General features: G+C 39.2%; 1 non-coding gene across 1 annotated transcript; it reads left to right on the plus strand.

The window, feature by feature from the left end:
• Positions 1 to 11,959: 11,959 nt before the first annotated feature.
• On the plus strand, positions 11,960 to 12,063 carry LOC141570941 (small nucleolar RNA U13). The gene has a single exon (XR_012495381.1). It is a non-coding gene; the product is annotated as a small nucleolar RNA U13 (small nucleolar RNA).
• The last annotated feature ends 743 nt before the right edge of the window (positions 12,064 to 12,806 follow it).

Consider the following 12,806-nt stretch of genomic DNA (forward strand, 5'->3'; position numbering starts at 1 on the left):
TTAAGAAGCTAAACAAGAAAAACCACATAACCATATCAATTGATGCAACATTTGACAGAATTCAATACCCATTCATAATTAAATACTCTCAGAGAAATTGTGATACAGGAAAACTTATTCAACTTATTCTCGTATGAAGAACTTATTCTCTTGATGAAGAGCATCTACAAAAACCCTACAGGTAACATTACAGTTAATAAAGAGACACTGAACACTTTCCCCCTAAGATTGGGAACAACACAAGGATGTTCAGTCTCACCACTTTTATTCAACATAGAGCTGGATGTTACAGCCAATGCCATAAGGCAAGAAAGGAAATAAAAGGCATACCGATTGGAAAGGAAGAAATAAAACTGTCCCTATTTGCAGATTTTTAGAAAATCCCAAGGATCTACAAAAAAAAAACTTCTAGTAATAAGTGAACTCACCAAGGTCTCAGGATATAAGATAAAAATAAAAAATTAATTGTATTTCTATGTAGTAGCAATGGACATGTACTAAAACACTGAAATAAACAATGCATTGCCATTTAAATCACTTTACTTTTTTAAGTTTTAAAAAGTTTCTAGTTGTAAATCTAACAAAACATGTATAGGACATATACTGAATACTACAAAATGCTAATAAAAGAAAATAAAGATCTAAATAAATGGAGAGAAATATTGTGTTCATAGACAACAACTCTCCTCAAATTAATATACAGGTTTAACATAATTCCTATCAAATCTCAGCAAGATTTTTTGCAAATACAAGGTATAGAAAAGATTGTTCTAAAATTTTTATGTAAAGGCAAAGAAACTAGACTAGCTAAACAATTTGAAAATATTTGAAGTAATAATGGCTGAGAACTTTTCAAAATTAATGTTAGACACCAGATGACAGATCCAGGAAGTTCAGAGTATGCCAAGCAGGATAAATGTCACACACACACACACACACACACACACACACACACACACAAATACTCTCTTATGCATATTATATTTAAACTTCAAAAAGCAGTCAAACAGAAAATCTTGAATGAAGCCAAAGGAAAAAATACCTTACCTGTAGAGGAACAAGGATAAGAATTATATTGGACGTGTTATCAGAAACCAAGTAAGAAAAAGAGAGTAGAGTGAAATATGTAAAGTGTTGAAAGAAAAAAAGCCAACAATCTAGAATTTTATATCAGCAACATTATTCTTCAAAAGTGGAATAAAGATTTTCTTAGAAAAGCAAAATTATAGAAATGGAGAACAGATGAGTGGTTGCCAGATGTTAAGAATCAGGAAGAAAGGGTGGTTATAAGAGGACAGCATGAGGGACCCTTGTGGTGATGGAGATGTTCTGTGCCAATGTCAATGTCCTGGTATAACATATTGCAGGTCTGCAAGCTGTGGCCACCGGGGAGACTGGGGAAGGCTACCCAGCATCTCTCTGCATTATTTCTTACAGCATCATGTGAATCCACAATTATCTCAAATAAAAAATTTAATAGAAAAAAACAAAACAAAACTCAGTCTGCTCAAGAATGTTGCCTCTTTATGCTCATCCCGGGTTTGATGCTAATAAGCTCTGAGATGATGTAAGCAGATGGCAGCCCTTCGGCAGCCAGCAGGAGGTATCTATTTCTGTGTCAGGTCCATGCTGGCCTTCAGCTGCAGGTGTGACTCATCCTATCTTATTCCCACGGTACTTGTAGGGGCTGCAGACATTTACCCAGTGCCCACATAGTATCCTGGCTTCCATCCGCTAAGATGTGGCCTTGATGCCCTGGTAGTGCTGTAACCCCCTCATTCCTACCACAACACCTACAGAGCCCAGTGGCTTACATCAGTGACCTGCTCTGGAGGCGTGGGGGACTTTTGAGTGCCTTCAGCCACAACTTCTAGTACACATAAAATTGAGGGGATTGGCTCTGTCTCCTACTGCCTAGATACACTATGCGATCAGTTCTTATCAATACCTACCAGCTGTCACATCAGAATGGCATGAAAGGGAGGGGTCATTTCCCTGAGAATCCTATCCCCTAGTCCAAATCCTTGTTATAAGTTTCTGTTTTCCAAACTGCATACTTACTCATATCCACATTCTTCCAGACTTGACCACAAGAGAAACTGGTTCTACAAGGATGCTTGTGAATTTTTCCGTCTTCCATCTAAATCAGCAGCTTTGAACTTAAGAACCCTGAATATGCCACCTTTGTTATTCAGGTCCCATAAGAGCTACCTTCCCCCCAAGGCAATGTACAACTTATGTCTAATTTATCTGGGCTGAAGGGAAATCTCTTTGGGTGAACAAGAGAAGAGACTAGAGTTCAAGAGCCTGGCAAAAAGGACAAAGTACATCAATTAATACACCGGCGGGGTGCGGGTGGGAATGAGGGTCACACCACTACAGGGCACCCTCCAGCAATGCTCCCAAGATGCCATCCCTTGAGAGCATGCAGAGCTTCGGCTGCCAGCTATGAATGCTGTATACCATTTATCTTCCAATGATAATCTAACCCTGCCATGGACCTTAAGACTCAAGAGGCCCTTTGGAGATACTTATTAATGTGAATGTTTTCATGTTTTAAAGAAAAAAGAAGAAATACATGGAATAAAAGGAAGGAAAACCTTGAACACAAAACCTGAGGGAAATGGGCCATTTGCAAACCTTTGTCTTCATTTTATCTTGACAATAAGGCTTTCCTTTTCCTTTCTTCTGTGCTGTCCTCCAACTTCCTGATACCTTTCACTGTGTGCTGAACCTCTGTTTCCATGTGGACCCTCTGTGATGCTTTCACGAGCAAAGGTCTTTTCCAGAAACTCTAATAATATACTTGTTTGGTACTAACCAGCTGCTTGCTAAGTCACCTCACATCCTGGTGCACAGAGCACTACAGATAATTAAAGTTGTAAATTCCCTGTAAAAATCCAAGGCAATGTCCCCTTGGTCAAAGATTTCAAACACAAGAAAATCCTTTGTGTGAACAGGAAACTGATTCGTGCTCTTACTGTTAACTAGACAAACAACTTGTAAGTGAATTGCATTTGTTCTCTTGGCAGCTGTTTGTATAAAGAGGCTTAACTGAAGATTAAAACAAATTCTACCTTAAAATATTGTGCCATAAAGCCATACACCTGCTCAGAGATCAAAGGACTGTAGTTATTGCAGGTTGTATAAGCATGTGGAAAAATACACATGGAAAATGATTCAGAGTAACAAACCTGGACATCTAAGGCAAATCCTCCCCCAGCCCAAGGTGTGTCGGGCTGGCAAACTGAGACGAGAAAGCCAGACGTACCAGCTAGACTGATTGTGTGGGGCTTTGAAAACTTTCAAAGTACTGTTGATGAGAGTAACTGATGAGTTCTAACGAGTAGAGAAAACTTGAAGCCACTTTTGCATTCTATGACAGAAGAATTTCGTTAATTCCAGAATAATTGTGGTTATGAAAACAAGCTGCTGCCAAACCTATATGGTGGTTACCCTTATTTTCTCTCAAAGATAAATGTGGGCTGAGAGAAACAGAAGTAGATGGGAGACGTAGGAGAAGTTTTAGAGAAACAACAGGATGTTCAAGCTTTCACCAAGATTGAAACTTTCTGGAAACTACCCACATACAAGATAATATTAATACAACCCAGGCGTGCGGTGGGTGACAAACGGAGAGGCCCATGCATTTAGGTGTTAAGAACATAACTGCTGTTTGTATTACTACCTGCCATTTTCAAACTAATGACATAATGCTGCACAAGATGAATAGACCATCTCTTAGAGGATAGCTGGATTTATTTATTTATTTAGTTTTTAACAGGGCAGGAAATGCTCTTTCTGGGCTCTGTCCATCTCCTGAAGCTGCTCTGGGCACCCTGCCAACTACTGCTCACCAGGCCCCTATTGCCTATTTTGATCTCATCCAATCCTTTTGCCTTATGCACTCGCTTCGTTCATTTTTCTCTTTACTGTGCCTCCCGTATGTGAGGTAACAGAAACGCCCTGCTTTCCCTGGCTGCCTGCTTAGAGCAGGGAAAGATCCGCTTGCCATATGTAAAAATCAGTTGTTGGCTTTGTCTTCAAGACACTGTGAAACATTAAAATCCATTAAACGTTGAGACTAGACTGGAGATTCACGGGGCTCTGGGTTGGTTGCCTTTCTCTTAGACAAAACCAATGGTCTTTGGGAACTTGAGTTATTCCTGTGACCCCTTTCTGTGTGGTGTGCTAACAGGTGGGTCACTCCTGGGCTCGATGCCAATGAGTCCTCCCCCAGGGGAATTCACAGAGTGCCCAGCGGCAGCTTTCAATCTTTGGTCCTTTAAGGAAAAAGGTACCCAGTCTCCTGGTGAATTTGACTCTGTTTATTTCACTGAAAGAATTGTCGTCATTATTCACTTTCCAGAGAAACGTTCTTTACTAAAGCTCCCAAGTTGAAGCCTCTTAGCAGCCTCTTCTCAGTTTTAGCAGAGGTAGCAAATGAGCCAAACTCAGAAACATATTCCTTATTCAATCTCTCTCAAGCTCCTCTTCTCTTCAAATGTCTCTTCTGCTTCTGGGTAACTGTTTAACTTTAGAAATCCAGTTGAAATCCCCTAAAAATAAAACTCGCAGGGGTTTACCTCAGATAGGTGGAATCATGACAGCTGCATGGAATGCCACTTGTTGGAGTTGTCTTTGCTTTTATATAGAAGAAATCGGCCCTGTGAGGAAGCACCCTCAGCATAGTGTCATGCTGTCCACTCTTTTATTTCCTGCTAATTTGGAGGGCAGTGGAGCACCCAGGTTCAAATCTCAACTGCACCACTTCCTATATGTGTAACTTTGCAGAGAGTTCTCTTTACCTCTCTAAGCCTTGGTTTCTGGCTCAGCACCATCCCAGTCTTATCTGCTCTTCCTCTCTGGGTTTTCCCTTGGAATCTGAAGCCATTTCCACCTAAACTGAGAAAGACAAAGCGTTGCCACACCACTAACAAAGAATTGATGTCTTTTCCTTGACCTTCCCTTTACAAGATTTCCTATTTCCTGCTGCAGCTACTGAAATTAGGGATTCACTGACTTGAACATTTGCTATTGACTCATTTCTCATCTTCCTGTGACGTCCACACACTTAATGTATACATATGTAAATAGCTTTCATACTTTACAACACTTTTAACACCAAAATTGCACACCAAGATGACCAACAGACTTCACTAAAAAGGTTTAGTGTTTTGAACAGGAATTTTCCCTGACTGTTAGGTTTCCCTGCAGATACTGTTCAATGATGAACCCAGAGAGGCCTGATTTTCCAAGTTGAAGGAAGGTCAGGTTGTCTTGTCCGTGAAACTTATCAAGTGTTTCCTTATGCCCTGTGTCAAAAGATATTTTTATGCAGACTCAGAAGTCTTTTGTTGCTAAAATAAAGAATAGTACAACAAAATTCCAAATATGAAATTATTTAAAAAACGCTAAAAAACCCATAAACTGATAACTACAGCTATTTCATGTGGTCATGGTGAGGAATAAAGAAGAGCACATTCATTACACACTGAGCACAGAACTTGGTACATGATAAGCATAGTAGATGGTGAGCGCTCAGTAAACAGTAGCCATGGTTGTTTGACCAAAGTGTAAAATAGCATTCTGAAATCTCACAGAGACCGCAACTAAGCTAAAAATATGCAACTATGCTTATAAATATGTATTAATGGCTAAGTGTCTGCTGTCTTTCAATGTAATATCATCATATAACATCCATCTTGGTGGGATTCCTAGATGTAGGGCCTGAGTCAGGGAACTGGGGTTTGTGAATTATTGCAAGAGTGATCTTCAGGAAAAACATATAAATGGGTGAGGAAAGTAAGAGAGGGGAGGGTAAAAGCAGAACAGGGATGTGGTCTCAGATTAAGTCTAGTCTTGCCTTGATCCACAGGGAGGCTCTGGAATTTAAATTGCACCAGAGTTGTGACCTCATGAGGCAAGGGGGCTGGCCTTTGTATTCCCATATCCATCAGTCACTTGCTGTGGGCTGCACTTCCTTCCCTTCACATAAAAGGTGGGGCATAATCTCTAGGACAAGGCAGCCCCCTTCCACTGAGGGCAATTCCCCAGAAAAGGGGAGGCATCTGTGAGCCTTTAGCAGCTGAGACATGGGTATAACAAATGGGTGTGGTGGATTATTTGCAAAAATGAGGCCAATTATTCTCCTGTCTGTATCCATGCCCCTTCCAATATGACTTTGCAGCTCCCTACCCTTTGTATCTGCACTTGATTCCTGACTTATTTTGACCAACAAACTACAGTGGAATGCCATTTTGCCAGTTCTAATCCTAGGGCTCATGAGACCTGGGTTGCTTTCAGTTGCTCTCTTGGAACTCTGATGCTATGGTGTTTCCCCGAAAATAAGACCTAACCAAAAAATAAGCCCTATCATGATTTTTCAGGATGACATCCCGTAAACATAAGCCCTAATGCGTCTTTTGGAGCAAAAATTAATATAAGACCCAGTCTTCTTTTCGGGGAAACACAGTACCGCATGAACAGCCCTGAGTTGATCTGTTGGATGATGAAAGACACGGCTCCAGCCACCAGCCAGCCAGCCCTCAGACACATGAGGAGAGTAGCCAGCTCTCAATTAACGTTCAAGCTGAACACAGACAAGTAAGTGAGCCCAATCGAGATCAGCGCAGCCTGGACGGAGCAGCAGAACCGCCCAGCTGTCTGGTAGACGGGAGCCATAATACATAGTGCTTGTTTTAAACCACTAAGCTTGGGGGGAGGGTGCTTTTGAAAACCACAAAAGACAACGGATTCGCCCAATAATGAAAACCTTGACAGAAATATGGAGTTAATGCAGATGATCAAGCATCTTAAAGCAATAATTCCTAAAATCATGCTTACAATTGTTTTTCTCAGGGGAGATTTTTCAAACAAGTAAGTGGCTCCATGCCTTTTAAATATAATATAAAAACCGAATCTGTCAGAATCAGGCACTTTTTCAGCAAATATTGAATCCAACCCATACAGTCTAGTTTAATTCCTGTGTAGCTTCAGGGATACATATAAGGTCTGACAATTAAGTTTACAAACTTGCCTACATGCGCTTACATTGGCAGCACTGTACAAACAGCTCACTAAGGTTTCATAACCTTGGTATCTCAGTGTCTCACAGCTGTGTTCATATTGACCTGTGGCAGTGTCTTGCTAAGTGGTGTTCATTATTGTTGTTGTGTTTTTGTGTGCTGTCGCGAGAATGTCTGAGCTTGAATTAGAGCAATGAACAAACATTAAATTTCTTGTTGAACTTGGCGAGAGTGGAAGTGAAATCAGGGACATGTAAGTCCAAGTTTATGGGGATAATGCCATGAAGAAAACGGCAGTGTACAAATGGATTAAATGTTTTTCTGAAGGGAGAGAATGCGTCACTGATGGAGAGAGGTCAGGGCAGCCAATAACGAGCAGAACTGATGAAAACATTGCAAAAGTTCATAGAATTGTGGTTCAAAATCATCAGCTGACTGTGAGAAGCATAGCAGACCAAGTAAATATTGATAGAGAAACAGGAAAATGTTAACTGAAAATCTTGGCATGAGAAAAGTGTGTGCAAAAATGGTCCTGAAAGAGCTCTGGCATCACGACAATATACCAGCTCACACAGCACTGTCTGTGAGGGAGTTTTCAGCTGGTAAACAAATAACTGGATTGGAACACCCTCCCTACTCACCTGATCTGTCCCCCAGTGACTTCTTTCTTTACCCAAAGATAAAGGAAATATTGAAAGGAAGCCATTTTGATGACATTCAGGACATCAAGGGTAATACGACAACAGCTCTGGTGGCCATTCCAGAAAAAGAGTTCCACAATTGCTTTGAAGGGTGGACTAGGGCCAAGTGGAGTACTTCGAAGGTAACCATAGTGATATGCAGCAATGAGGTATGCAGCAATTTTTCTATAATAGGGTAAGTTCACGAACTTAATTGTCAGACCTCATATCTAGATTTAAAATCAGCTTTTGTCTAAGGACACTGGTCTCACCTTATCATTAAAGAAATCAACATGCGGTGTACTCAGAGAAAGAATTTCAGGGTGTGATATTTTATTTGTATAATTTGGCAAATAAGCTGTCTGAATCAATTTCCTCATGTACCGCGAGGGGATAATATTCCATACCTACTGAGAAAATTTGTCAAGAGGCTCAAATAAAATATCAATGTGAAAGTGTAGGTAAAGTGAAAAGTATTCCACAAACATAAATGATTCAAGGGACCTGATTTGGGCAACCTCCTGGGGAAACTCTAGGATGAAAAGATGAATAACGGGGAGTCCTTATTGTATATAGGTCCTGAAACTTCCTGAGATAAATGTGAAGTAGATTTTGAGATAACTTGTTCAAAGTTTGAGACTTTGTGATTAAATTCCCTAAAAGGTGAGATAAAGTGGTCTCCTCATTCTCACCCTGAGGCAGAAGACATCTCAGTTGTGCCTCAGCAAGAGACTCTGATCACGACCAGGGAAGAGCCTTTGGGGCACAGCCCAGAAAACTTCTGACCTTACCTTGAGACACTTGTTCTAAATTCTTCAACAGAAAGAACAATGAAATGGAAAAGCCTGGTTACATATGACAGGCCTAAACAAACAGTTGGCTTTCCAGGTCAACTTGGCTAATTGAACACAAGGTTTACTCTCTCAGAAAGAAAGAAAAAAAAAAAGAAATCCCACTGAAATTACAAAAGAGTATATGTACATACAAAATAAATAATTTTTAGCAGAGTGGTAAATTTAAAAGAGATGCCACCAATCAAATTTCTGGAAGATGTATTGCCATTAAGACCAGATTGAAAGTAAAACCTAAGAGAACTAAGGAAATCACAGTCTCATACAGAAAAAAATAGAAGGTCAAACGGAGAGTGTTTCCAAATAATCCAAAGAGCAGAAACAGTGGGAACTAGGGGAAAGAGCAAGATGAAGACAATTGGTGGGGTGATTCATTAAGGGTAACAGAACATTTACTCATGTCCCTGTTGTCCTGAAGGAAGTGGTTATTTCTTAGAGCTACAGACTCTTGATTGGTCTTTAGATCAAGCCATGAAGGTGACTTTCTAAAGTGGGCATTGAGACCTAGGAAATTACAGAGTGGCTGAAATTGGAGAAGCAGAGCAAGTACTCTGGACAGCCTGTGCTTCCTGGAGGGACTGGGACGCCCAGCAGGATGGTCCCACACACACGCCCCCATACAAACTGCTGGGACGAGCTCCTGTCATCAGAACCTGTTTTAGTATCGCATGAACAGTGATGCTCATCTTGGCTAGGAATCACCTCTACAGTTGGGCACAGACAACTAGAATGTCTAAATATTTGAGGGAAACCAACAGAAAAGACATCAAATACAATTAAAAAATAATAACAGAGTTCTAAATTCAACAAGTGGAAGAATTAACCTCTGGGGAAATGATAGAATCACAGGAAATGAAAGAAAACTACAAAATAATATAAACATAGGAAATTAAATAAATCTGCAAAATAAACATCATTTCCTCAAATTGGCTGAAAGGGATATTGCGCTCAAAAGAAAAGAGTAGATCGCAGTGGAAAAAAAACAGCAAGGGAGAAGTTGAAAAGATGATCAAAATATGCAAAAGGCACGTAGCTAAACAGTCCAATAGTCGGCTGGAAGACAGAGATGAGTGATTCTCCCACCACACAGTGTAGAAAGAAAAATAGACGAGAAATGTCAGGGAAAAATCTAAGGAACATGAGGAAAAGATCTGAAGAACAATCATCCATTTAGTAGGAATTCTAAAAATAAATAAGTAAATAAAAGAAGAGAGAGAATGGAGGGGAAGAAATAATAAAAAAATAATAATAAAGAAAAAGGCTCTTATCAGATCTTCTGATGAAAGCCCCAAATTTAAAAAAAAAAAAAAAAAACCCCACAGGTTCATCCTGGTGAAATTTCAGAATCCAAACAATAAAGAGACTATCCTAAAACACTTCAGAGAGAGAAAAAGTATACCAAATAAGGAAACAGAATCAGATTAACATTGAACTTCTTATCTGTAAATAAGGTTGCTAAAAAACCAAAGAAACAATATCATCACAATTTTGAAAGCCATTCTGAAACTAGAATTCTATTCTAACCAAAATCTAACTTAAAGAAAAGAACAAGGGAAGTATTTGGGGAGCATGCACTTTATACCCTTAGTCAGAAAAGGTACCACTGAAAAAAATCTTTCTAAAAGAATATCTGAATGTCACAATGAATGTGTTTCATTTAACACATGTGGAGAGGACAGTACACTTAACAGTAACAGAATATGCATGCTTTTTAAGCTCCATGCAATATTTACAAAGCTATGGCCATGTGACACACACGACTACACACAAATGCTCAATAATTTCAAAATGTACAATTTATTTCAGCCACATTTTTCTAACTCTCATGCATAACGAATAAACAAAAAAAGAGAAAAAACAATCTATTTATTTGAAAATTGTTAAGATTCTTTTTGTAAAAAATCCTGAGTAAAATCAAATTAAAAATCAGAAGTATAAACGAGTTACAGCTGAATGACAAGGAGAACATGACCTATAGGATGTGGTCAAAGCAACATGCAGAAGAAAATCCAGAGCCTTAAAAACATTTACGAGAACATTAGAATTGAAAATAAATTATCTAAATATCAAATTAAGAAAGTTAATAAAGAAAAATAAAAACAAAGTAATTAGAAATAAAAAAGGATAGCTAGAAAATGGAAAACTAAAACATTAGTAAGGATTTGATTACTAAAACAAAAGAGTGTTGTATTTTTGGAAGACAAATTAGTGAAATCTTTAGCAAATACAAAAACGGGGAAGAAGGCAGCACCTCTGGAAAGGTAGTCAGAGACAAATGAAAAGGATCTTATAAGCTGAGCTAAGAGGGTTGAAATGTATTCTGAAAGTCATGACGGAGCCACTATGGACAGTGTGTAAGGAGAGGAATCACATGTGAGATTTGTGGTTTTGAGAGAAATCCTCTTATAGAAATGCAGAAGGAAGAAAGGACAATGGAGTCAGAGATGCCAGCAAGCAGACTTTGCAAGACCCCGAATAAAGAGGTGGCAGCAGGAATAGAAGGTACCAGAAGTCAAGAAGAATTCAAGAACAAAAAAAGCACAAGTTTTTGTGACTAATTTGATAGTAAGTGTAAGGAAGACAGAGGAGAAGCAGGTTTCAGGTTTAAAGTGAGGATTTTGTGCTTAGACATCTGCAACTGAGGTACACCTAAGTCATGTAGGTAGAGATGGGCCATCAGATATCCAGATACACAACTTGGAGGCGGTCTGGATTAGATATGTACATTTGGGGTTAATCTGGGTCCAAGAGTAGATATGGTGTCTGTTTTGATCAGTCTGTAGTGTTAGACTGAAAATGTGTGCTCGGAAGGACTCTGAGGCCAAATCAAGGCTGAGCTGTAATGAGTACGAGGTCAAACCACGGCCAGGGGTAATAGCAGACATGCAGGACATTGGCTCACCCTGTTATAAATACTAGCTGATGTCATGGGTGAGGATGAGTTTGCCCCCAGGCAGCATGTAGCATGAGAAGAAAATAGTGGTGAAGAGGAATCCAACAGATCACCAATATTTCAGGAGTAAACAAAAGGTCTATCTTCACACAGGTTCAGCAAGTTTTATCAACCTGGGTTTTTAAGCATTTCACCCTTATCACAAAAAGTTGGGCCTACAAATTAATGAGGCAATTTGAAAGCTACATGCATCAATGACTTCACTGCTGTATACCGTGTTTCCCCGAAAATAAGACTGGGTCTTACATCAAGTTTTGCTCCAAAAGACGCATTAGGGCTTATGTTCAGGGGATGTCCTCCTGAAAATTCATGCTAGGGCTTTTTTTCTGGTTAGGTCTTATTTTCAGGGAAACACGGTAGTTACAGTCACAAGAATTTGAGCTGGAAAAATTGTTAATAACAGCTTGGGTTAATTGTCCCAATTTTTCTTAATAGAACAGAACCGAGATCCTTTTGTAGTTCATAAGTGTGATGATTGGGTGTTCACGCTTTTGCGTGAGATGTGTCTCCCACAAACCTTGTTACGACATCGGCACATTACCCGTCTGACGTAAAAAAAAAAAAAAAAAAGAACAGAACAGAGCTCCCATCTATTGCTTTATGCCTTCTATCCAAGCCTCATATATTTTAGATCCTGTAACTATGGCCCTAAATGAATTTCCAGAACAAATGCTTCCTTTGGCTATCCTTGGTTTGCTTCCCTGATATTTTTTTCTCTGTCCAATAATGACAGAGATAGCCTACTATCCTTAAGTTTAAATTAGGCTAAAATTTTATGTGCTAATGCTGAGTTCTTAGGGATAAGATGACCTAAATTAGAAGTGGAAGAAAACTTTCATCAACATCCTAGAACACAAAGTTAAACTGATATTACAGTATTCTAGAATCTTAATATGTTGCTCCTGAATGAGGAAATATTTTTATAGCATTATGCTGTCATGGGAAGTTGACTTTATATCGGAAGTCTGCAATAAATCAATAACTGCTACAAAACTTTGAGTTGGTTCATTGGTTGTTGGGGTGACCAACTTATCCCCATTTGCCTCCAGCTTCCCAGTTTTAGCATTGAAAGCACTGTATCCAGGGCAAATCAGGACGGTTGTTTGGTCAGCATAGTGGTTGCTATCTTTGAACCTTAACTTCCTCATTTGTAAACTGGGATGACTAGAATGAATGACCTGTAAAATCTCAGTTAGCTCTAAAATTCTAAAGACATAAATTATATATACAAAAGAAAAGGTGGCTGTTTGCATGATACGATTTTCTCTGCCCCAAAAGTCCAACCTATTCAGAT

This window comes from Rhinolophus sinicus, chromosome 3, assembly GCF_057876585.1.
Source record: "Rhinolophus sinicus isolate RSI-liver-muscle chromosome 3, RSI-T2T, whole genome shotgun sequence".
NCBI lineage: Eukaryota > Metazoa > Chordata > Mammalia > Chiroptera > Rhinolophidae > Rhinolophus > Rhinolophus sinicus.